Source organism: Chroicocephalus ridibundus, chromosome 6 (genome assembly GCF_963924245.1).
Source record: "Chroicocephalus ridibundus chromosome 6, bChrRid1.1, whole genome shotgun sequence".
NCBI classification, from domain to species: Eukaryota; Metazoa; Chordata; class Aves; order Charadriiformes; family Laridae; genus Chroicocephalus; species Chroicocephalus ridibundus.
The window spans coordinates 28,106,823-28,132,723 of NC_086289.1; the positions used below are offsets into that span (position 1 = coordinate 28,106,823).

General features: G+C 37.6%; 1 long non-coding RNA gene across 1 annotated transcript in view; it reads right to left on the reverse strand.

Moving 5' to 3' along the window:
* Positions 1–9,224: 9,224 nt before the first annotated feature.
* The window catches only part of LOC134517941 (uncharacterized), a 51,484-nt gene continuing 34,807 nt past the window's right edge, over positions 9,225–25,901 (reverse strand). Inside the window, exon 5 of the long non-coding RNA XR_010071770.1 lies at positions 9,225–9,750. This is a non-coding gene — a long non-coding RNA (uncharacterized LOC134517941). The remainder of the gene's footprint in view (positions 9,751–25,901) is intronic.

The window sequence follows — 25,901 nt, forward strand, 5'->3', positions numbered from 1 at the left end:
CCTGCAGTTGATCATACACAATTGTGCTTGCTTTCCCTTTACAACTGTGGCAAGAGTAGATAATTTTTAATAAAGGTAGAATCTCTTATGGAAAGTAATTTAGAGCAAATATTAATCCAAGTCCTGTCCTTTTTTTCCAAAAATCTCAAAGGAAGAATCAGGTGCATAAAATCTTTGGAAGATAAGAGCAATCTGAAAGAACCATGTAATAGTAGGCCTATGCTCTAGAGTATGGACCTGACCTGGAGCTGACTGTGAGTGTATAGATTTTTTTCACATCTGTGTGTTAATTTGTTTTCAAGTATGAAACCAAGGCTCTAGATCAAATAAACACTTTTTTAGTAGTAAAAGGCAATTTTTTGTGTGATCCTAGTGAATGGTTGTTAAGTCTGCTTTGTGTAAGTCTACAGAGAATATGTACTGTGCTAATTTTCAGCTGCTTGGCTCTAAACTCAGACTGAAAGGGGACAGATGTGTAAGCCTGGAGGTTGCCAGTTCAAATTCTTTATGTTAGCCAAAGGCTTAGTGTCATGTGTGTACGGAACAAGTTATACTATTATATATTGTGTGCGCTGCAGATAGAAGGGAATATATCCACTAGAGCAGAACCATCATTTTAAAGAGGATCTTCATCATTTTGTGACAGCAGGAAATTGCAAGATATCAGTGACTTTTATTCATAGGTGTCATTCTGTGCTGACTTTGTATGACAATAGCACTGTGAACGACCCTGGGATCAGGCCCATTCTGTGTGTGTCCAAAAACCAACTATTTTATCAGATTGTTCCTTCAAAAACTTTGGAGAGGCAAAAATCAGAAATTATTCAGAAATTATTTTTAGGGAATATGAAAAGAGAAGGCAACTGGAGTGTAAGAGACTTTGGCGTTCTTTCTTTTTTCCTCTCAGGTTCAAAAAACAGGATCTGCACAAAGAAAATCTTCACTTTTACATCTCCTTTTTCCATGCACATTTCCTCTTTGCCTTCCTTTGTGTGTTGTATTTTCAGGGAGAAGAGAAGGCTTATTTTAAGTAAAATCTACTGCATAGAATTGAAAGGGGAATTTTACCCTTGAATAGTTTGATTATGTGCGTGGATAACATTGATTGCTTTGGACTTGGACACAAAATCTGTACTCAGCCCTTTCTGTGTTACCATGGCACAATAATGCAATAATGAAGCTTAAGTGCTGCATGGTACCTCACTGGGAATGATGAAAACACTATACTTGCTTTCGTTATCACTACTGTGTTACACCTTGCTTCTGCTGATGACAACAGATATTTGTGTGGCTTACTTGCATTTAGTTAAGTTATGGGCATGTACTTGTGATATGGTAGGCTCAAAATGACTCTGCAACAGGAGCCAGCTTCTTGGAGAGTTCTCCGGTGGGAGCTGTGCTGATTATTGAATTATAATCTTAGGGAATGAATAATTTTTTTCCCAAATGAAATTTCCTTCAATATATTTGGGGGAGGGGAGCACTGTGTTCAACAAAAGTTTACCCCTCTGTTGATATTGCTCTCTCTGTACATTGCTTTTGATGAAAGAGATAAAAGTGGCCATGAAAAATGGTGAAGCCAAGTGCCTTTCCATTGACGTCTGTGAGCTTTGGGTTAAAACTGAGCAGCAGAGCGTGACTCAATTTTAGGCAGGGGGCTTGGGGAGGAAAAGCAACAGAAATCAGAAGACAGATATCCTTTTTCCTTTCTGTGGTCAAGTTTAAATTCCTTGCACCTGGTGTCTTCTCAGGGCTCCTAGAATGCTCAAATACATTGCTTAACAGCCTACCTCACTTTTTGAGTTTGGAAGTCATCCCGTTATCTTTTTAAGAACAGGAGCTTAAAATGGGTTTTACTGAGTTACACACTAGAAAATAACGTTTGTTCTACTCTAATCAAGGTAAGACTTGGAGATGATTACCTAATTTAATTTTGTTGGGTTTTTTTAGAAATCCAGTATGTGCATCTAAAGATCTCTTAAATAAACACTTTTCTCACTTCTTGGAAAAAATAAAAGATCTATCTTGGACTTTATAATTCTCATGTCAGAGGAAAAAAAGATAAACAACGATTAAGCAGAGAAAAAATCACCTCTTTCCACAGTTCGTGTATATGGATCAAAGGTTCATTTATCCTTCCAATGGTTTATGCCTGCTTTTAAGTCAAAGACAATTTTACTACTGCTTCTGTGGCAAAACACAGGTTCTTTTATGGCAAATGTGACTGAAAGCTCACCAACCTATAAGGTTGCACTAGGAGATAAGATTAACTGAAATAGTGCTTCATGGATTAGATACTTTGGCAAATATATGCTGTTCTCATGATTTCCATTACTTTTCTTCTTGCTCTTCCAGTTAGCTCTAAATGGAGCATTCAAGATAATTTTTAGCTTTCAGTTCTTTCATGCAGTTAATATACTTCAATTATGTAATGAATACTGTAGAATCATAGAATCGTTTAGGTTGGAAAACGCCTTTAAGATCATCAAGTTCAACCACAAACCTAACACTGCCAAGTCCACCACTAAACCATGTCCCTCAGCACTGCATCTACAGGTCTTTTAAATACCTCCAGGAATGGTGACTCAACCACTTCCCTGGGCAGCCTGTTCCAATGCTTGACAACCCTTTTGTTGAAGAAATTTTTCCTAATATCCAATTTAAACCTCCCCTGGTGCAACTTGAGGCCACTTCCTCCCGTTCTGTTGCTTGCTACCTGGGAGAAGAGACCAACCCCCGCCTCGCTACAACCTCTTTTCAGGTGGTTGGAGAGAGCAATAAGGTTTCCCCTCAGCCTCCTTTTCTCTAGGCTAAACAACCCCAGTTCCCTCAGCCGCTCCTCATAAGACATGTGCTCTAGACCTTTCACCAGCTTTGTTGCCCTTCTCTGGACACCCTCCAGCACCTCAATGTCTGTCTTGTAGTGCCGGGCCCTACTGTACTACTGTATGGGTCTTACAGTCTAAGCAATAGTTGGTTTTGCACTCTTCCTCTTAGTGGCAAGGGATTTGAAGCAGCAATAAATAACCGGTGGCTTCTCTGGCTTTCAGGAACCCAGAAGGGGCACCAGAGAGAAATTATCACAGCTGTGAGGGACAGTCAGTAGAGTTATTTGAAGGAGAGTTTCTTTGAACAGTGGATCTCCTCTGACTTCCACTTCTGTAGGTGCCAAGCTACTGCTCTAACGCCTGGAAATTACTCCAGTGACTGCAATGGCCATAAGGGTCCAGGCTGGGGAAATGTAGTCCAGAGGCTGTATTCACAGTTCTGGATTTTGTGTCTGGGTAAAAGACAATTAATAAGTGGGTAGAAGAGCCTGCTTCCTGAATTTGCACTCGGTTATGTGCAGAGCATGCACAGCTTTATGAAATGAAAGAATGAGGCCTTTAATTAACAATTTTGTAAGTATATGAATAAGCTAAAGATGCTTTCAGAAAGTGGTGGATTGAGGCGTACGGGAAAGGAATGGAAAAAGAACAGAGTGCACATGCAGAGGTCCTCTTGCAAATCGCAGTACTTTGGATGCCTAGATATGAATTGACTTGAATTCAGTCTGAAAGTGGAGAGAGAGTCTTTGACCTTTTCAGCTGTTTCATATGGAGTTGCACTGCGACAGGGGTGTCCAGAAAAGATTAGCTGTGCCAAAGAGACATGCGTTGCCTATGGGCAGGGTCAATAGGCCAGCAAAGTCAGTCCAAAGCTTGTCAAGACTGATTACACGTCAAAAGCGGCTCTTGGGTGCTATTTATTGCACCTTTTAAACAGTGTTTTATGGTGTGTGTTTCTTGTGCTAATAATACAGAGAGCAACAATGTTGATTGTGAAGTTTTTTATTTCATGATATTGCTATACTGACAAGGGTAATAAAAGCTTTGATTCGAGGATGCAAATTGTTTTGTAGGAGAAAATATCAGCGAAACAAAATCTCATGTGTTTTGATGGTTTTTTTTCTGGATCAGCACTAAGTTAAGAAAGCAGTCATTAGCACTTTGTTTTATTTCTTTTCATTTTTGTGATTCCTCCTTTTCTGTTTTCATATCTTTCCCTTGTCAGTGCTGTCTAGGTACTGTTGTATTATCTTACTTTGTCCAGGAGGACTGTTAATTTTTTAAGTCACTTAGGAATGCATTCAGCTGGTAGGTTCAACTCAACAGAATAAAATTTTCTTCTCTGTATTTGATATTCTATATGGGTTTGAATTTTACTAAATGTAATGAAATAACGCATTATAACATAATGCAATAAAACTAAACTAGCAGAGATTAAAGTTTGGTCCTGAAAGTTTGGACTCAATGCATAAATCAAGCATAGTATATTTTTTTTTTATCGTACATTAGGGTTCTTCCATAAATTTATCACCACATTGCAAAATCTTCACAGGTTCAAAAGACTTTCTAGTGCTGAGCTGCAGGTGAATAAAAATTCCACTGCAAACAGAGAGCCAAAACCAACCATATGCACTTAGTGAGCTGTAGCAGTTCTAGACCTAGGCTCCTGCTTCCCTTGATTGACATCTTTTCTTCTAAAGGGTCAGTCAGATTAAGAAAGTGGTATACGTACTATACAATTCCCTTATGTTTCTCTTCCACATGACAAATGGCTGTATTTATTGTGCTACTATTTATGAAATAGAGCATTCTTGGAAATGAAAAAAGAGTTAGGCCATCCAATATTACGTGCTAGTCTGAGCTGCCAGTAGCTCTCTATTAAGTTGTGCCACATGTAACTTAAAAAATTCAGGTCCTTCTGGTTAATGTGTTTGCAGTAGGCATATTTACTTCATCAGAATTGCTCTGAAAGAAAAATTGCTAACATCCAAGTTGAATAATTACTTAAGAACAGATGTAAACAGGCTAACCAACAGTTTCTGCATAAAAGGATTTAGGTTTTTAGTCAATTAGAAATTGAACATGAATCAGCAATGTCATGCTGTTGTGAAGACGGGAAACACAGGGATTTATAAACATATGTGTATAATCTGTATGACATGATATAGTCTTGCCCTGCTCGGCATTGGTAAGGCGTCAGCAGAGAACTATGTATATTTGTGGCCCACGGTTTCAAGAAAATGTGGCCTGATTGGAAATCCAGGGAAGAGTGGTGGTGTAAATAAGAAACCTGTTGAGAAAAACTGAATTTGAAGTCCTTATGCTGATAGCAGCCCTTGGAGGTGTAGAAAGTCTACCACAAGTAATTTCTCTCCATATTTGTGGTGGCAGAAAATGAGGGAGTTAAAGTATCAAGGAAAATCTGGGTTGAAATCTGGGAAAAACTTCCTGAAGGTGGTTATAATAAAGCTCTGGCCTATGAAGCCTCTCTCATTGTGAGTGTTCTCCAAACAGATTAGAGAAAGCAGTAAGAGGGACAGAAAGATGACATGAGGGACTCCACAGCTTCTTCTAATAATGAGCAGCTCTAGTACTGACGACAGAAGAGCAACTGAGTCAGAATATAAGTTTAATTTGTCAAATGTAGCTGATAATTATTTTAATATTCTTTTCTAATTTATTATATTAGACTCAAGAACTCTGAAATTACTTCCCCAGGTTTTGTGCATCTTTGAACTAAATCATGCAGTTATGAGGCACTTACTTTCAATGGAAGGGAAACCACTGCTTCTACAGTTATAGCTGCTACTTGCTCACTGGGATTTATTCACCCTTTAAGTACAATACAGTTTCTATCTAGAAACCTCTTTCTTTGATGTTATCTATTTCTGTTGTGTGTTTTATAGAGGAGTTGAAGGTAATGAAGACATTATGCAATGTAAAGTAAGCTTTGCTATAATATTTCACACTGCTCATCAAATTCTTCTGGTATTATTGAAGTCTGGCATCATCCATGTATTTGAGACTAATGTATGTTTTATGTGAGTGAATGTTTTTATAGTCCTTAGAGAGTTACTATTTCTCCATGTCTCTGTATGGCAAGGTGGCTGTGCTCTTCATTTGTGTGTGCTGTCTGTGATGACAGGGTAAACTGGAAAAATAGACTTAGCATAAAACCTTGGAGTATTTACTTGTATTTTACAGAAATGCTGAAATGATTATGAGAGTAGATTATAAAGCCTATTCTGAGAGTGCAGTACTACTGAGAAGACCTGTGAGAAGATATTTTTATTTGCTAAGTGTGCAAGAGCGAAGGAGCAAGAAGGTAGTGCTAAGAGGGGGTAGTCTAGATCTGATCCTGTAATTCATAAAACAAACAAAAAAGTTTTTGGTCTGAAGAAATTTTTTCTTTGTTTGTGGTGGGGGTTAAAAAGAAGTTAGCACAACCCACTTCTTAATTCCCCTTTTTAGGGTTTGCAGAGGATTCAAGTGTTTTATTACTCTTTTTCTGGGTGTGTCTGGGCAAATGCTGGCTTTCAGTCCTCCTGGTTGTAAATGGTTTCCAGTGCATAATATTATCCAAGTGCCTATTATTTAAGTCAATGAGCTGTCATCGTGTGGTATTTTCTATTATTTAACAGGAAAAGTTTAAAGCCTTCATCTGATGAATTTAAAACAATGAAAAAACTTCACGGTCTGACTCTGAAATTGACTTTGGGCGAGTTTCCCACCGTGGACATGCTCCTGCTTCATGCTGTCTCTTCCAGCCTGCTGGCTGGGCCACTCCAGTGAGCATCCTCTGCTGCAAGTTACTTCAGTTAGCAGAAATAGGCTAGACATTCCAAGGTAGTGTATTGACCTTAGCAGAAGCAGGGTAGGGACCCAGTCACGCAAGCAGATCTGATGTGTTGGCAGCACTGGTAGACTGTGGTCAGGGAACTCCTTGAAGACCATGGCTATAGATAGAAGAAAATGCTTTTGGGGGGTTGTATCCTTCTCCTTTCACCCTGTTTTTCTTCTATCCTAGGCTGTACAGGAAGGTAATCCTATGTAGTTTAGAGACAGGTTTTGAAAGTCCTAGAAGCTTCCTAAACCAGATATTTAAGAACTGTCCTCTAACTTTCTGCCCAAGGAGCTGTGTTGCTTGTTTTTAGCTTAGTAGGAATGCAGTGCCCTCCTAGTGCCCCTTAGTAGGAATGCCAGCTCCAGCTCAGGAACTCCTGCTTCTGGGAAGTTCCTCGTGCTCCTGAGTTTTGTGCTTGGAGGTGTCAACATTCAGTTTGTCAGCAACTCCACCCAGTTTTAAAATAACCTCAAACTTATCACCTTTTCTTAATATCTCAAACCAGTATTAGTTTCTCTGCATATGAGCAATTGGCTAGTTACATCTGAATATAGCAAGTCAGGTGATAGGGAGATGATAAAGACCAATTGACTCATGAAGCAGACTGCACTCATTTCTCAAGCAAATGCAACAAACCTGTACATTGACTTATGCCTTATCAAGGACTTTACAGGAGACCCCAAATATAAGATAGCAGTAGGTTTATACATGTTTCTTTGTTCCTTGAAATTGCTTTTTCTGGCTGCTGTGAAGCTCCCAGGAAGCAGATTTTACGTTGCAGAAGCTATGTAACTTAGCTTCTATGTTACTTACCACCACACTTAGTGGCTGTGGGCTCCTTAAGGCCCATAAGGCCCATTTTAAAGCGGCTACACTTACTGGCTCTGCCTCATTTCACAGCTGCCATCTGCAGGAGTGTACTCAGCGGCTCTGTGGGGAGAAAGGTGGTATCTGGCTATGTAGTGACGAGTTGAAAGCTTTAAGGAATTAGAGAAGCTCAGGGGAAAAGGCAGAGTACCGAGTAACTTCACAGCTGGGTTTTTTTATTCTGTTAAGCATTTATCACTTTCTTGAACTGTCATGAACTAGAATTTGGAAGTTTTTAGTGAACAGGACAGTTTGTAGTGCACAATCACAGAGATTGTAGAGAGCAGTCAGGATCAAACATCTTATACCATGATTGTTATCTCATGCTTTCTATCCAGCATGTTGGCAAACTGGCTTTTATTCAAATGAAGGATGGGAAGCCTGCTTCTGGAGAAATCACGCAGTAAAATGCTGCCTGGTTCCTGCATTGCCTTTGCACTGTGTAATGCTTAAAGGTCTTCATAGTCATGTAACTGAGTGAGGGGGATAACGAGTAATCTGTTCGGGGCTCTGAAGTATGAAATCACTATTGCTTCCTTCTTTTTCCATTTAATAGCTTTAATAACAAATTTCAGTATTTATTTGATGGGCCAAAACAAGAGACTGTATGAGGAAGGTTTACTCCAAACTAAAAAGTAAAAAAAATAATGTAACGTGCTCCTCTTGAGCAATGACTCATTCTCATGCATTTCATTCACATTCCCTTTAAAGTGTATTTAGAATATTCCTAAAAGTATTGATTTTCTTGTAATTATCAACAGTCAGAAAAATAATTGTTCCTGAAGCCATTTAGATCAGGATTCAAGTGAGCATGATGAGACAGGAAAAACAGATGATGGAAAACTATTATTTCCATTTTAGAGATACAACCTGGAAAAAATGCAAGATTGGTAAGCATGAAATACATGCAAGTACATCTTCAGTTTCTCTGTATGCTATACTTTCATAACAGCTATATATCTGTCTGAATTAGGATAATAGCACTGGCTCTTTGGAAAAGCCAAAACTGTCCAGAAAGTGTCAAGGCACTGTCCAAGCAAGGAACAGTAAAGCGTTTTTATCATGAGAGAAATATGGGTACAAAGAACTCTTATTAAACGTGTACAACACTATTATAATAATATAACCCACTTAATGTTAACCAGTTAAAAGAACTGAAAAAAAGGTAAATACACCTATAATTTATCCTACTTAAGAATGATAAAGCATTTTCAAACTTATCTCTGATTCAGAAAACCTGTAAGCAATGAATAAAACCTATCCTGTGATCACTTCAGTTTTAGCTGTAGCACGACTTACATAACTACAGTTTTCTTGAAAATTAAAAATTAAATTTCTGAGAAGTCACGCAACACCTTTGACAGAAGATATGATGCTCTTATGCAAATTCTGTGGTGCTTTACAAATGCCTTATCTCCCCCACCCTTCCAAATCTGGCAAGGTTTTGTCATTGCTTTGAGAGAATATTAATTTTTCTAGGGAGTAAATTTTATTTTCTTTCTATGTGAATGACGCTTGTGATGAATCTAAATAACAGGAAGTGGAACATGGATCTCTTTAGCCAAGGTCTTTTTTTTTTTTTTTTTTTATTATCTGATCCAAACATCAGCATTTCTATTTGCTACTTAAAAATAAAAGGCAAAAGCAAAGGATTGAGTGTGAATCCAGATGCAAGTTCAGGGCAGGGAGGATCAATGTGAATGGTTAGAAAGGCGCTGTCAGATGCTTCTTAATGGGGGACACAATTGTTGGAAAGATCAAACTGGAGCTGAATTTATTTGGCTTTCAATAGGGGATAGTATTTCAGATAGAAACTCCTAATTGGTAGTATACAGTAAAAGTGACACAGTAAAAATGTCTGGCCTGTGTGTTAATTGCTCTGTCTGAATTAATACCAGCCGTATTATTTATTGGAATACAGTAATCAAACCAGCTGCTGACTGTTACAAAGGGGGGCCATTTCAATTAACAGGCATTGCTCCCAAAGGGGCAGTAAGGAGAAGTAAGCAATAGATGTATGCAGGTATTCAGGGAAGAAACTGTATGAGAATGGCTCATTCTTGCACCTGATCGAGATGTGAAAGGATTTATGCTTCGTGGAGAGTTTCAGTGATCTTCAGGGTGGATTCTCGTATCCTTTGTTGCGTAGTTTACTAAGATTTCTTGTTGGCAGGTGGTCCGTTAGTATTAGCAGCCGATGTCTTTATTTCCCTATGGAGAGAAATCAAATGCAATAAAGCCTAATCAATCTTGGTTCATCCTTATTTACTGAAATAGGAGCTTAGATTCTCTCTGACTCATTGAGGGTAGAGAAGTGAATTTACGTCTCCAATTTCTCAGCCATGTAATGTTTGGATAGCAGTACATGCTGCATGTCCCGGGTTTGAGGTGATTCTCATTTACATACACACTTACATATTAAGTGACTGAGAGTGAGAGAGGAGGAGTAGTGTGCAGGGCTTTCCCAAAGGTGGGAGGGTTATTTGCTCTGTATTCCTTCCCTTTGCCACTGAAAATCTCCAAAATGCAAGAGAATTCCTGGTCCACCTAGAATCTCTGTGACTGGATGAATTTTTAGTCTTCTAAATAAGTGAAAAAACTAACGCTACAGTGTTTTGAGCCCAAAGTGAGGTACTCTTTGTCAGCGTAACTGAAAAAAACCCCATGTAAAACCTGTAGCCTCAAAGATGTGTTTGTTCACAGCAACATATATGTCTACGCTGCCAGAGTTTCTTCCTTCCCTTTTGTTTTATGTTCCTATAATACAATCCTTAGGAAAGTGAATTGCCTTCACAGTTAGTGCTTGAGCAATTTTATATGTTCCTCTTTTATTTTTTTAAATTTTTAAAATTACAGTGTTTCTTCTTTAATAGCTTGATTCAGGATCTCAGGATTTTCAAGACACTCTTGTCCTGAGTGTACCATCCCTGAGCATTGTATTTGTGCAGACTGGTGTTCTTCGTTTAGATCAAATATTTTACCCAAAGTATTTTTAGTTGTATGAAACGACCTGCCTCTCTTTTATTGGGTTAGGGGCTTTGCATGAAGGAAAGTTAAAAGCAAATGCAAAACAAACCCAATAACTAAAATTACTAATTTCCCAATCTAAATGAAGACTGTAAAATATTACCATATAAAAGTCCAGTACAAATGTCCAAAATCATTGTATCTAGGTAGTGGTTCATAGGTTAGGTATCTTGACCAAGAGACAGATAGCTATGACGAAAAGAAGACCTTTGACCTTACAGCATATCGTGTTGCTGAAAGAAAAGTGCCATTAGAGAATAGACTTCAGAGAAAAGATAACTGATATTTTGGTGTCTGAAGTTGAAATTTAGTATAATTTATGGGAACTAGGCATTTTGGAACTGAAAAAAAATCCACAAGAATTTGTTTGCAAAGATTCGTTTTCTATGGAGACACTAAATCCACATGTTTGGTCTAAAATCATGTGAAAGTCAGTAGTCTAAATATACAACCAATTTTTCTATCTAGAGTTGGCACTTTGACTCTTATTATGCTATTACATTTAAACATTCATACTCTTGTTGTTTGAAATTGTGTTGAAATCCTATACTAGTATTTTCTGTTCCTTCTACAATGGAAAGCTGGCCCAAAGCTGAGGCTTTTTGAGGTTCTATTATTGCAATCAAATTCTTGATGTAATGAAACCATATTAGAGCGCGGGTATGTCCATACATATGTATGTGTATGTTATCGATATACAAAGTACAAGACAGAATGCCTAGTGATGAGGAAGGCAGAACAAGGTTAATTTACAGAATGCCTCTTGTTGCCCTGAAGAGTACCAGTGGCGGGAGTGTGGGTGGAGGTTGATTGGTTGAGGGTTTTTTTTGCAATTTTTCCCCATAAAGGCTTTGCCTTGGTTCAAGAGATTAAGTATCCATCCATTTGACTCTTGTAAATCACTTAACTCATTAGTAAAATAAGGTTTTTCTGAGGAACTGTACTTTTTAGCTACTAAAATATTAGTAAATTTAGGCGTAGAAGAAATTAATGGTTTGAGAGGATATAATCTTTGTTAATATTGTTTATCCCTGTGTTTTTCCAGAGTGCTAAAAGCAGTAGAATTCACAGATGTTTGCATTTTCTTCTTAAAAGAATCTAAGCTTTAATTATGAGTCAGTTAAAAGTAGAATCCTTTGGCGATACAGATTTGCTCTGAGTGAGTTCAAATATCAAACGCAGTCTGGAACAGCATGCAGTAGGCTTAAGAGCATCTTTATCGTGATGAAATTCAATTTGAACTGTTCCTTATCAGGCTCAACTTGATTGTTTTCCTGTAATTTCTTCAAACCTTGCAATCAATCAAATCAATGGCTTAAAAAACTCAACAAAGTAGTATTTGAGTTATCAAAATATTATCATGAATTTGGAACATAAGAGGAGCCCTTTAGGTTTCATTTGGACTGGATGGATGAAATATCCTACTTTTCTGCTGAATTGCACCTGAATAGAATGGGCCTAAATGGCTACATTAAAGTACTGATTGGTTGGAAAAAAATGATATTGTTGGAAGGTCTTGGTTTGGCAAAATAATTAAGAATTTGACTTGGAGCTAAGTGAGTCTGGTATCAGGAAATTTTGATTTGCCGGTCTGTTGTTGCAGAGCTGGGGAGAAGCTGATACTTAATTCTTAAAAAAAAAAAAAAAAACCAAAACAGTTTCTTCATTAAAAGGGAACAAAAAAACATAATAAAACGAACAAACAGAAAACCTCCCACCAAAAAACATAATAAAGCAGACACACTCTGCTAGTATTTGGTGTAAGTTGGAATTTCTCCTTAAACTAATAGTATTGCTAATGAATTCAGCATATAAAATGATAATCCTGTGGTTTTGTTGTATCAGCCTTCCCAAATTCTAATTTCAATTTATCAATCTGGAAATAATAATAGTAAAAAAGACAAAAATGAGGGTGTTGGGGTTTTTTGTTTTGGTGTTTGGTTTTATTTTCTTTTTGTTGTTTTTTTTTTAATGTTAGACTTTTGAGTTGAGAGATTGGAGTTACATTTTCAGTTTCCTGGATGGACAGGAAGATTAAAAATTAGCCTTTTTTTTTTTTTTTTTTTTTTTTTTAAAAAAAAGCTCCTATTCTTGCAAGAGTTTTGTAACATGGCTTCAGGATTTAAGACTTTAAAGCACTTGCAATGCTAAGTGGAAGCTTTCATGAGGCTTGTATTACAAAATTTTTTTTTAGTAGAGAAAAAAGAAATTGATTTATCATATCAAATGTTGTATTCTTTAAACATAAAGTCTTGTTTTCATAGTTTCTTGTTGTTATCCCTGGCACTGGGTTCTGCTTAGCTGTCTCATAATCTGTGACAAAACTCTACATAGCTACCATTTATTTCTCAAAAACAGGTGGCAAACTTCTTGGCATTTCAAAATAATCATATAAATTGATCTTACTGTGCATGGACCTAAGCAGGTGATTAGCAGAGGAAGTGAAAATAAAGTATGGAAATATTGAATGGCTTGAAGTACCTTGGACACTTAGCTTTTATGGACAGATTTATGTTCTTTCTGCCAAATTTCTCTTTACAAATTACTAGTATTCTGATTGCATTGAAGTCCTACAGTAGTTACTAAGGTAACTTAGAGGGTCATCTGTAGAAATATTCCTGGAAGTTTTACATATATTTGTATATTTTAGAGAGTAGGTGTCTTTTTATGATTCCTCTTAGGTTAATTATTCTGATTAGGTTTTGCAATTAGTTGAAGAATAATGGCTTTTCCTTAATGGATGTTTTCTTCTTACTCTGATTTAACCCTCTTCTTTTGAATCTACTTTTTCATCAAAATGGGATGTATAATAAAATACCAACATAAGTATTATATTCCAGTGCATTTCAGAAGTCTGTGAGCAGATGAATGAGTGACTATTATTATATATTCATAATTTTATTCACTTCGAAAGCAAAAAACTCAGTGTATTAGTTTTCAATAAAATAGCAATAGCTATTATAGCTGTGTTTTAATGATAAAAATATAGACCTCAAAGAATTTTGTTTGGAAGGAATAATTGGTCTACCTAGGAGCTAGGAGAAGGTGATCTGTTTGCATAATTTCTTTCGCAATTCACTTGCTGCCAAGAACGAGAAAAACGTCCTTTTCTCTTTTATAGTAGTATTTAAGTAGATTTTGAGAGTGTTTGGAGCTTTTACCTTGGAAAGTATAACGTACTAGAGAGAAGGGAGTGTTTCTACCTTTGTTTTTTCCTGTTCTGTGTTATAGAGACAATTTTTCACTCAGCTAAAAGAAGAAAGTAGCTAGTGCTGTGTAAAACCCAGGCATTTTAAACTAAAGCTTTCATCTCCTAATTCTTATAAGCACAGAAGCTAAGCTTTAAAAATGTGGTTGTTTTCCCTCACGTGTGAAGAGGTATTGTTTGACTGTGTCAATGAGAAGTTTTAAATATCTGTCATGAAATGTGCTCAACAGAGTTTCTGCTCTTGTTTAGCTTGTTTCCTTTTTTTTTGTCAGATAAATCCGACTATATTACCATGAAGAAATTCAAGGTTTAATAATGTTCCAAAAGGAATCCTCCCGGCTTTTCCTCAGGCAGCCTGACTTTTCCATTACCAACCTGCACATCTTGACTAATCAGACTGTATTGGTTTTACATGAATGAAGGCTGGTTATATGTTTATTAAAAAAAAAAAAAAAAAAAAAGAAAAAGTTTCCTGAATGACATATGGTTAGTGATGGGAAAAGTATATTTTACTTCTCTAGATCAAATGGAGGGATTTGTATAAGCTTTGAAAAGGAAAGTTATGTTTTCCAGAAGCCACAGATAGTATTTACTGCCATAAGAATGGTTTTATTAATTAGATATATAAGCCAGAGCAAGCTGACCGAAGTTGTGTTTAGAGTTGAAGAAGAGAAGTCCTTGCATATGGGTAATTCGCTACTCTTGCATGGAGCACACTTAAATCTTTAGGCAGGTGATGTTGGGTCTGATGAGTCCCACTCTACCAGCTACTTCATATATTTCATAGGATTTTGCCCTTCTTCCTGAATCCTTTGAAAATAGTAATAGTATTTCACTAATAGTGTGGCAGAATGTTACGCCACAGACAAAAAATTGCAGTGTTTTTTTTTACCATCCAGGTTTAAAGAGACCTTACATTAGATAAGCAGGGGTATTTTGTCTATAGGTGATATTTATTTTTTTTTTCCCTACAGGTACATAATGATGTGTGGGAGCAGAATGCCAAAAGGGGAGTGGGAAGGAGTGCGTAGTGATTCCTTCCATACTGACTCTCAAGTGTTGTGGTACTGACTATCCCACAGTAACGACTACATGTTGGACCTCTCTCTTTTCTGCTTTCTGCCTGCCCTAAGACTTGGCCCCAGAGTCTTCTCACCTGTTTCCCCATTTCTTGACTTATACTGCATACACTGTATCCTCTTCAAGATCCATTCTTTGTGCAAGATCCCTTCTTTCCTCCTCTGTGGCTGGAAGGTATTCCCCTAGTTCCAAGGTACGCAAACCTGGGCATGCTAGGTCTGCTGTGCCCTGTCACAGTTTTTTGGCAATGCCAAAGATTAGTTTCACTGTCACAGAGGCAAAATCTTCTGCCTCTTCAACTGCTTCATGAAAAGAGGGTGGAAAAACAGCAGAGAAGCATTACGGAAAAAGGTATTCCTGTTGCCAGCGTCATGGATGCTGCCATAGCACAGTGGTAAGTGCCTAGAACTTAAATCAGTTTCATTTGGTATCGCACACATTTAGAATTATGATATTGTGTTTTTCCTATGTTGAACTGTACCTGAATTATTTCGATTCTTTGCTCTCTCTTCATCAGTCCTGCCCAACAGTAATTAAGCTACAGCGGGCCTTTCTGATGGCAGGGGAGTTTAAATATCAGTAATTTGATCTGCCCTGTTTACTGATCTCTGCTGTTAGCTGAGTTGAAAGCGAAATGTTTTAATTAAAACGATTGGCAATAAGTTGGTATAATGCCATAATTTGCACTGGGCCTCTTCTAGAAAATGACTTAACCTCTGCCTCCGTTGCTAAGGCAACTAATGGACATAATTGTAACTGGGTGTATGTAGACAGCAAGTGGAGGGCCTAAAGCTTTTTTAAATTGCTGGGGTATGATGATGCTAAAAGATTAAAATGTGATATTAGAAAAATATATCCAAAAGACTCTTCCGTACTTTAAGTTCAGTCTTCACATTTGATCTTCTGGTACTGTTTCACGTTTCAAACCCTTCCAGTTTGGACTCTAAAACCTTATGATGTCATACTTATTCCAGTTCATTAATGCAGCAGTGTATGTATAATAAGTTGTGATATAATCTGGAAATGGCAATGGCTATTCTACTGGGATTTTGAATAATGTGTTTGATGGAATCTTATCACCAATCTATATTGAATCATCAAAGAGTTAAGAATTAGATCATACATTATAAAGTATCCTGAATTGCATTTTTAGACAAAAAACATGAAAACCACTTTTTTCCTCATTCATTTGCTGAACTTTAAGGTTTATAATGAACCTGGGCCCTATGATAAAATGGGATATTTTTCTGAAAGAGATGTAAGAGCTCTGAAGAGAGCTTAATAGGTGCCCTTGATGTGATGCCTGTCACCGCTGCTCATGTAGAATTTGATGGGGTCTTTTAAATAGTGTTTGGACTCTATACATTATGATTTGCACTGTTTCCCCCAGTGAGAGGAACATAAAATTGAATGTTTAGTGTGTTGTTCCTCTGTTGGAAAATAATCAGAACTGGAGTCCATAGAAATTGCAATTCTTATTGAGAAGTAAGAAAGGGTGCACTTTACTCTGTGCGCTTTCCTACTGACCTGATCCATCTCTAACATTTAGGCTCTTAAAGATGAAAATAAACAGAATGTAATTAAAGAGCATGACAGTGCAAAATGCTCGTCTTGGAAGTGTAGATTGAAGCTTGTGCAATCACCTATAAAGAGCTAAGGATTCAGTCACTTGAGGTCTTCCTCCTATAGCATCTTGTTTACCTTTCCTATATTTTCTATACATGCTTGGTGTACTCAAAGGCCAAGACTGTGGAGAATAATGAAGTGGCAGGATGAGTAGTACTTAGCTGTGGAAAAGAGAGGCGTCTGAAATATCATACAACTTAATCACATAGCTCATTTTCTTTTTCTTTATTCCTTTAATAGTACCTGGATTCGTGCAGATTAATTTGACAATTTGTGCGATTTATGACTTTATAGTATCATATAGAATGAAACAAATGACAAAAATTCTTTGGTTTTGTGTTTAAAAATATTGCTGGAAAGAAATTTTATTCCAGCTTTACGGAATTCCTAACCCAAATATAACTTGAAAATTAAGATCCCAAGCTGTTAAAAATTAAGTTACTCTCCAGTCTTACATTATTCTTGTTTTCAATGAGAAAAGGTAAGACTTAACAAAAAAGAATGAAGTAGTTTTACTGAAAACCTTTTAGTGCTATAAGACCACTAATTACTGAAGTATTAACAAGTTGCTTTTAAAGTTATAGACAATATTTTCTATAACTCAGCTAACATTTTAAAAGAAGAAACTAAAAAAATGATTGTAAACATTTAGTAAAACGTTTAAGTTTGGGCCCTAAGTCTAGAACCCTTAAGCACTTGAAGTTATTGAACTTCATGGTAGATGGCTGTCTGACCAAAACGGTCGAACTTGCTTGACCTGTGAAAGGCCCCCATATCAGAAAATCATGTGAGGAAGGTTGCAATCTCATGGTGAAGATTTTAATAAATTCTGGACCTTTGTGGGTTTTTTTCCTCTTTCCATTATTCCCTCATTCCCACCTTATATATGTGTGTGTATGTATATATGTGGAAAATATCTCTATGGAAAAACATGTAATTTATGTTAACATTTAGGAAGCTGAAACAAGAAAGACTAACAAAACTATATTAGGGACATTGAGAATAAAACAAAGTGCTCTCAAAATGTAAATTTTGTAATGCAGTTTCCACTTCTCCATCTTCCACCACACCCCAGCACCTGTCTATAGAGGGTAGAAAGGGAAGTTGAAAGCAGGGAAGGAGGAGGTGATCTCTACAAATCAAGGAGGAGGAAGTGCAAGAAGGAATCCCATTTCATGAGCAGCAGCCTCTTGAGATGAGCAGGTTCTGAAATGCATAGTGGTGTACGTGAGCATGGGTCAGAGATAGGTGGGAAGGGATTTAAAGGCAAATGTCGCATGCACATGCAATTACAGAAGCAGATGAAAGGCAACCAGAAGCAGGAAGTGGGAGGAACGAAGGCTGATCTTATTCCTCATCTCTCTCAGGTTTTTGTTGCAAAATGTGCTGACCAGATAGATGTGCTGGTCAGCAGAGGATATAAACAACACCAGGAAAAGGGCAGACATCCTCACCTCCCCCCCAGAATCCAAGGGAAGCTGCACTGCAGCTGTACCGTGATATGGTGGTGTGACATGTCTCTGGCCTTGCTTGCTCTTAGCTGCCGTTATTGCCTAGTCAGTTAGAGCATGGCCCTACAGACAGTTGTGCTGAAGTAGGAAAAACTGCATGACCTCGCTTCCCCAAGTCTCAAGCCCAGACTTGTCAAAAACCTCTGGAGAAGGATAGCTGAGTCCTACTGCTCAGCCAGTGTAACTCTGGGCTCCCAGCACCAGATGGGTTATTCAGTTCCTTCTCCTACACACGCTATGGTCTACATGCAGTCTTGCCTCACCGAGGAGGTATGTGCCATCTTCTTTTCCCACTTCTATTTCAGAATACGTGTTTGCAATCACTTTTCTGCTGAGGATAAGCTCCTCTGATATTTATTACATTTTAAGGGAAAAATACCTCAGTTCCCTCCAAGTTGACTTTTGCTAGTAAAAGTCCCAAAAAGCATGAAAAATACTTGTTGATCTCAATAGACTAGTTAATAAATCACCCTTCTATGCGTAACTGTTAGGATAGAAAGTTAACAACTGGTGCAAATATTTATTCTTAAGTTTCTCATGCATGTAACATGTGCCTTGTGAATTAGAGAAGGACAATATAAGACAGAATTCTAGCAAAATGGACTTCTAAATGAAAATGTTAAATAGTTTTGAAAAAGAGACAGAGTATTCATTTGCTGGAGATCATGATAAAATTGTTTTTGAAGGGGAAGAAAAACTGAAAAATGAGAATAGAGACAGAAAATTGCAAAAAATCAGAATTCAACTAGTAGAACTACCAGTCTGATTAAATGAACAAATTCAGTTTAAATCAATAAAACTGTGCTAAACCTCTTCTTTTAGTACACAGTTTAATCTTTAGGTATTGAAAATTGCAACATACCTACTGAAATAAAATTGTTGCATGCTTATACTCTATCTTTATTGTTACAATAAATGTCATTTACCATATATGGTGAAATGATACCAATAGATCTGCAACATATCAATCCTGAATGGTTAGGTATATAATTCTCATCACTTACAAGCCAGATTGTGATAGCCATTGCTGAATGGTCCTATTCAATGTGTGGACATCATTCTGAAAGAATTGTATGCAGTGAGAATGCCTGATATAAAATTCATTCTGGTGTCAGGGGCATTTAGTTGCAATTATATCCTTTAATCTTACATTTTAAATAGTACATACGGATGTGGCAGTGCCTGTAAAACCAGGATCATCTGACAGCCACCTCAAAATCTGTACCAAGGGTATTCCTGATTAGTTTGTAGAAACCTTGTAATTTCCTGTTAAACTATGCTGAGTTGAAGAAAATGTAGGCGTCTATTCCTCTATAAAATTTTCTGTGCTGTGCACTTAGTAAATAGTGGCTCTGCAACATATGTATTTTGGCAAAGCAAAGCAGTATACTAGTATTTGGCAGCCTTGATTTGCCCACACTTGTCTTTTCTTCACCTTGGAAAAAAGAGTGGATTATGCCATCTGTGTAGTACTTTTCCCCCTTTGAGTACAGAAATTCTGCATTTAGAAAAGTCCGGTTCATTGGTACATAAACTGTAATGGCATGATTTGATTTCATGAGTTTCCAAAAGAAAGAACCTGACTTTCTGTCTGAAGCCATTGAAGAACACCAGTGATCAGAGCAATTTGGAGACTTTTGAAAGCCTATAAGATGAAATCTAGCTTGAAAGTTTATTTAGTGCTATTGGTATGTTCTGTTGCTAATACTTATTTTTTCCTCTGGAAGGGAGAAATGTACAGAAAGGCTTGAGGAGAAGGATATAACATTCCCTAGAACATCCTGTTTAAGACCAGCTTTGCATGTCTCAGCAGCCAGACAGAGAGGGAGAGAGAGACACTCCTTTCTAATCTTCGTTCCCGCAAGATTTAACCTACCTTTGCATGAGATACTCATCAGACTTTGAGTATTCCAACTTGGGCTTCTTATTAATTCCCACCAAAAATCACTATTGCCTCGACCTGTCTTTCTCCAGTTATTTTTCTCCCAACAATTAAAACAATATTGGAGTGGGTTATACCATCGCAGTTATACTTTTCATAGTTTCTCTGCAGTAGTATTCAAAAAGGATGTGGTTTGTTTTGGGTTTTTTAATGGCAGGGGGATTACAGTGTGGTCCTGAAGATTTTACACATGCTGCATTGCTCTGTGGTGCCACTGGGCACAAATTAGTTATAACCATAGGTGTCAATAGCACATTAAACTGTTTAGCAGAATGCTACAGTGCAATGTATTATGCGTATTGTATTGGAGAAGGAAGAAATATTTTAAGAAATGACTAGCTGGAACTGTTTTATCCTTCAGTTGTTCATTACCCTAATTGGGCAAAGCTTGCAGGGAATCACGTAGGAACAAATTATAGTTTAAAAATACCAAAAATGTTACGGTTTATTGACCTTGTTATTCTGGGGATTTTCCAGGTTAAAAGCAAAAGTATGGGAAATTGGCTCTATTCTCTCTAAGAAAGTGCAAAGCTTACTTTTCTGTATCTTAAGATATGATGCTTGGCTAACTTGTAGGCTGACAAAACCATGCAACTGTTGCATGACTGAAGTTCATCCATTCAAGGTCTTGGGGAGTGTTTGGAAGGAAATCACTTTTGAGAGTAGGTTGAAGAAATACAGTTCTGGGACTAGCTGATTATTATTCTTTAAAGTCTGCAGCTGTTTTAAGTTGCTTAAGGGTGTAAAATACTTAAGAGTCCTGTGGGAAATACTTTAGAGGGCAGAAAGCAGGCAAGGAAGAAAAAAGAGGATGGAAAATACTTTAATTACATAGCTTTTCAACTTCTCACTTGTTTATCACTGTGACATATGTAGCATTGTAGAAACACAAGCCGTGAGAATTGTGTTTAATCTGTGTATTTGCATTATGGATTCACTTTAAGGGATTCAATCAGTCACTCGTGGTTTTTTACCTATTTTAATTACAGAATATACCTAGCAATGTCATCACAAACCAAGCATAAGTAGACTGATTCAAGGTCTCATGAAAGCCCAAACCAAAACAATCCCATAGCCCTAAAATGAGGAAGGTGGCTTTGCTGAACTGTATACTATTGTTGCTTTCTAAGAGATTACTGTATCAAAAATGCTTTTTTTAAGCTATATTAGTTTGCAGATTTAAAAGAGCACTGCGCTGAAAACTGTAATTCTATGCAGGAAGGCGTACCCTTCAAACCAGGAGCATTCCTGATTTGCTAACTCCTGGGAATAGTTGCACAGTCTCACAGTCAGTCAGGAGAGTTTGTTGTGCTGGGAAAGTCCATTTCTGACCTCCTGAAGAGTTAATCATGTGGTGCGTGGATATGAAATGATAACTTGTAGCTTGTTGAGGACAGAGATATTTAGGTGCTACTGATGATTATTTTGGATGAATTAATTTCCCCTAGCACCCTCTCTGAGATTTTGTAGCTGCTGCTGTTGTACTAGAACTATCTAAAGAACAAATCCATATCCATTATGTAACATGACTGGAAGAGAATATCTTTACAAGGAGTTGTTTGGAGAGGACTTCAGAAAACGAGCAATGGACTTAAAATAGTAGAATTTGTAGCTCAAAAAGATAACTGGCGCTAATTTCAGTGGTTGGTAAAATTATGTGGAAGTGCTTGAAGTCCACAGCCACTTCTACAAGAATTCTTTTACTAGGGTGACTATGAGTCATCTTGGGCTACAGGCAGTAATAACAACATTAAAACCCCCTTATCTAACTAAAAATGCAGCTTGAAAAGACAATTACCAGACGGCTTCTGATAAAATCAAAGGCAAGTCTGGAAAACCTGGACAAAATTACAGGAAACTTACAGTTGTATGACTTCTTCCAGATGCAGTATCTGCTGCTAAGCAGTTACAGGAGATTAATGTGCCAGGCTTTTGGGAATACTATGCATGAATTTTAATTGGGTGGTCATCCTGCTGCTCATCCCCAAGAGAATGTGCTGGAATAATTTTCTAGTACGACGCTCATACAGAGAAGATCAGCATAACACAGTCGCTTCTGGAGTTCATAATAACAGTCAGCCAGGAATCACATCATCTAGAGTGTCACTTCTTTCACGTTTTGTTTCTAGATTTGGATTACTTTTTGAGTATGTATGAGGGCTTGGATGCTCAGGATGGTCAGAGCTCCCAGGTGACATTCAGTTGCAAATAATTCTGCTCACCAGGAGGATTTAAAGGCCATTCTCCTTTTCCTGATTCCCAAGTCAGTCCTCCACTTTACCAGGCACCTTCTCCACCTTTATACTGAGGGTGATGTTTCCTTCACATACGCATGATATTTCAAAAAGTAGTGGCAGACAGAAGCACACATGCACCCCCTCCAAGAATAGGGCACAAATAACATACAGAGAACAAGTCCACAGTAAGGGGCAGGCCTACATGATTTCTTATTATCAGTAACCTTTAAGACAAAAAAATAAATCCATGACAACACAGGAATATGAGCAGGAGGGAGGAGACTGCAGGAGAAAGGAAACTTGGAGGCCAAGGAGTCAAGCAGTGGAGAGACGAATAAATAGTTTGTGAGCCAGTTATATTTGTAGGGGAAAGGCTACAAAGAATATATGAACTGAAGACTCTCAAATAGGCTAAAACGATAGGCTCAGTGAGAAGATGATGTAAAACAGAATGCATCGGGCTTTGTTATTAGTGAATTATAAATAACTGTGAGTGGTTGTCATCCTGGAAGAGAAGACATTACAAAATTGTCCCTTTCAGGCTGTGAATAGGTGCTACTGCAAGTGAACAGAAGGACAAAAATATGAAGACAGGAAAAAAAATGTCAAAAAAGTGGACAAAGTATGAAGGATGCTCTGGCCTGCCTGTTTCCTATTCTGCCCTAGCGTGTCTAGAGTCGGAAAGTTGGAAGCACTGATCTGGGAAGCTTTTGACTTCAGTCAGGAGTTCAGGAGAACTGACTCCTGTCAGCAATCAATCAAGTCAAGCAATCTTAGCCAGAGGAGTGAGGTGCAGAAAACAAGCCCATGTATAGATTTTTTTCCCCACACAGATTTTCCTGTGCATTCACAGAGCCCTTTTTGACTATATGATCTGCAGTTTATGAAAACTAGCTTTGGTCACTGCTGCAAGAAAGGAAAAATGTAAGAGCCAGTAAGCTGAGTGTAAAGGGTGTGAATTACACAGCCAGTGATTTCGTGTCCCTTCTTTTAGTACAAGGCGTATATACAGAATTTCTGCAGGTTTTCTCAGAATAGCGTTGTACTGGTGAACGGTAAGGCATTAATGGTGGTGTTCATATTTAGATCTATCTTTGATAATGCATTTGATTCCCCAAGCACTTCACAAAGATCAAGTCAGAATGACTCATGCTATTTTTCCTTTGCTTTGTTTGTGTCTTGTCATTATCCATTAAGGCTGACCGCCCCAGCTTGGGACTGCTTTGATCAGGTAGAGAGGCCACCTATCCCCAGGAACAAGTGATATTATCTCTGTTCAGTGAGGACACAGAAGACAGGATCAGTCCTCATTTACCTTGAAAAGATTGTTCAGTAGTAACTTCAGGGACGAGTCTCATCAAGAACTGGCTTGATGAGTGAGCCCTTTCACTTTCTTGTCCTCCCTAGCTCATGCTTTTTTTGGGGTATGTTTTTGATAGGTAGGTGTCAAATGCTGTGCAGAGATGCAAAACAGTCTTCCTGAGTCACCTCTGCTAGCACATGCTTTCTGGTAGCAATAATCTACTTATGTAGAAGATTCCCCTGTACTCTGGGAAGGTCTAGGGGCAAGGATTGAGCAGTGCTGTAGGAAAAAGCACTAGAAACATTCAATAGAAAGAGAAGCTTAGACTTTATTAAGGTGCATATTGAGGAAAGGAGATATACTTAGCGTTTTTCTATCAAGGAAGGTGATAGTGTTGTGAGATGATGTTTTATCTTAGATGTATAGTCTAAACAGTTCTGCTTTTCCCTTTTTGTTTTCCCAAATAAAAGCAAAAATCCCAAATCTGGCAAAAGAACGGTGTTTTTCCCTTGCAGTTCTTGTGCTGTTGCTCCCATGCCCTTGCAGCTGTAAACTCTGGTATTGCTGTTATGGCAGATTCTCATACTGGTGTGCAAGTCACCCCATTGTACCCTTTTTTCTACCCCTTGATTGTAGCTTTTGTTTTACAGTAGGGGACCCAATAATTTGCCTGTACAGGGTTTACTGCCAACCAGCCATGCAGCAGCTGCCCCTCATCAAAGACCCAATCTTTCCCTCCCTCTCTCTTTTTCCCCAGAAGTAACTTTTACTTTTAGACTCAATATTTGCTATCAGTGATGGACCCTGCTAATAAACCATTGTGAATGTGAGCCCATTTTTGCTATCCTTTGTGCAGCACTCTGGAATTAATGTGTGTTAACCCTTGTTATAGAAATAACCTTTTATATTCCTATATCATATGAATGCATCCAGAGGCTAAAGCTGTCTGAGTGCTATTTTAGTGTCTCATGCTTCTGTTACACAATTCTTCTTAAGTGATAAGTTTAAAAAACCCTGCAATTATAAATGGAATTTGTAACTGTAGTTTCTCACGTGCTGTTGACATTCAAGGTTAGAGTTTCAGAGTTAGGGGCCTGTAAATAGATAAGCATAATTGCAAATGTTATGAAATACAATTTTAAAAATTAATTGTCATAATAATGTCATTATCATTAAAATACAAAATATATTCAGTACAACTAAGTACTACCACGTCACCTAAATGTTTGAGGATCAAAAGAAATAGTTAAGATTTCTTTAAGTGGCTGCTTAAATAGAATTTACAAGTTCTGCAGTGTCAGGATACTTATAACTGAGGCTGCTTTTCACATTAATCAGTGTTGTATTTCAGAGCAGAGCATTTCTAGTCTGTCTCAGTTACAAAAAAATGGTATTTTTTTTTTCAACAACTCTGCAAATTAATTAATGCCATTTATTCTTCTGATTCTAACCAAAGGTTGTCAGGTTCCCTTAGCCTGTGTATTGATCTGTAATATAACCTTCCATTTCCTGCATCTGCTATTAAGTGGAATAAAATTCATAATGGTTGCACTGCTGAGCAGCTGTTCACCTATCCAGTATTGCCAGGTCACCAGGGAAAGTTGCTAATACTTGAGGAGAACTTCACTGGTATATTGATGTCTTTTGTTGTTCAATTAACATTTCTAATGTGGAAGAATAGAAGATAGTATTTAATATGTCAGCCAGCCTTAAGACAACTCTGCTTCCATTTTCTAATGCCAAAACCTAATACAATGTTTATGTCCATTAGAGTTAAAATACTTTCCTTATTAGCTGCCTAAGTGCATTTTTCCAACAATAATAATGAAGGGCATTCAGTAAACTAAAACTAATTAATCTCCTCAGTCTCCTTTTTGTATTTATCTGATGCCAAAAGCAATATAGTTTTTTCTCTAAAGCAGATTAAAACTAAGCTGTGGATGGTTCCTCCTTCCTAAACAAAACCTGCAAAATTATCAATTTCCGCAACTACTGCTGTCTTTCCTTTCAGAAAGCTGCTGCTCATTACTGACTGGTTTTTCGCTTATGCAGCTATCTGCCGGCAAAGGTTAGGCATTATTTGCTTTATTGCTGCTAGAATGCAAGGAAGCTTCAGGGATCCACAAGCCAGGACCTGCCATTCATACAGGAGAGGAGCATTTGTGATTCTTGGGTAACTTAAAAGAGACTCTCTAGTATCAGACTCTGCTCCAGCCCACCCATTAGGGACATTTTGAGATACCTGTATGCTCCCAGAAGGCTTAATCTCCATGAGTAATAGGTGAAACAAAGTCATAAATTCTTGTTACTTCAAAACTTATTTGGAAGTGGTGGAATAGAGGAAAGAAGCCAGAGCACACAGTGGTGTATCATAAAAGACATTTCCCTGGCCATCTATGATTGACTTGTGTTTCTTTGATCCATTTCA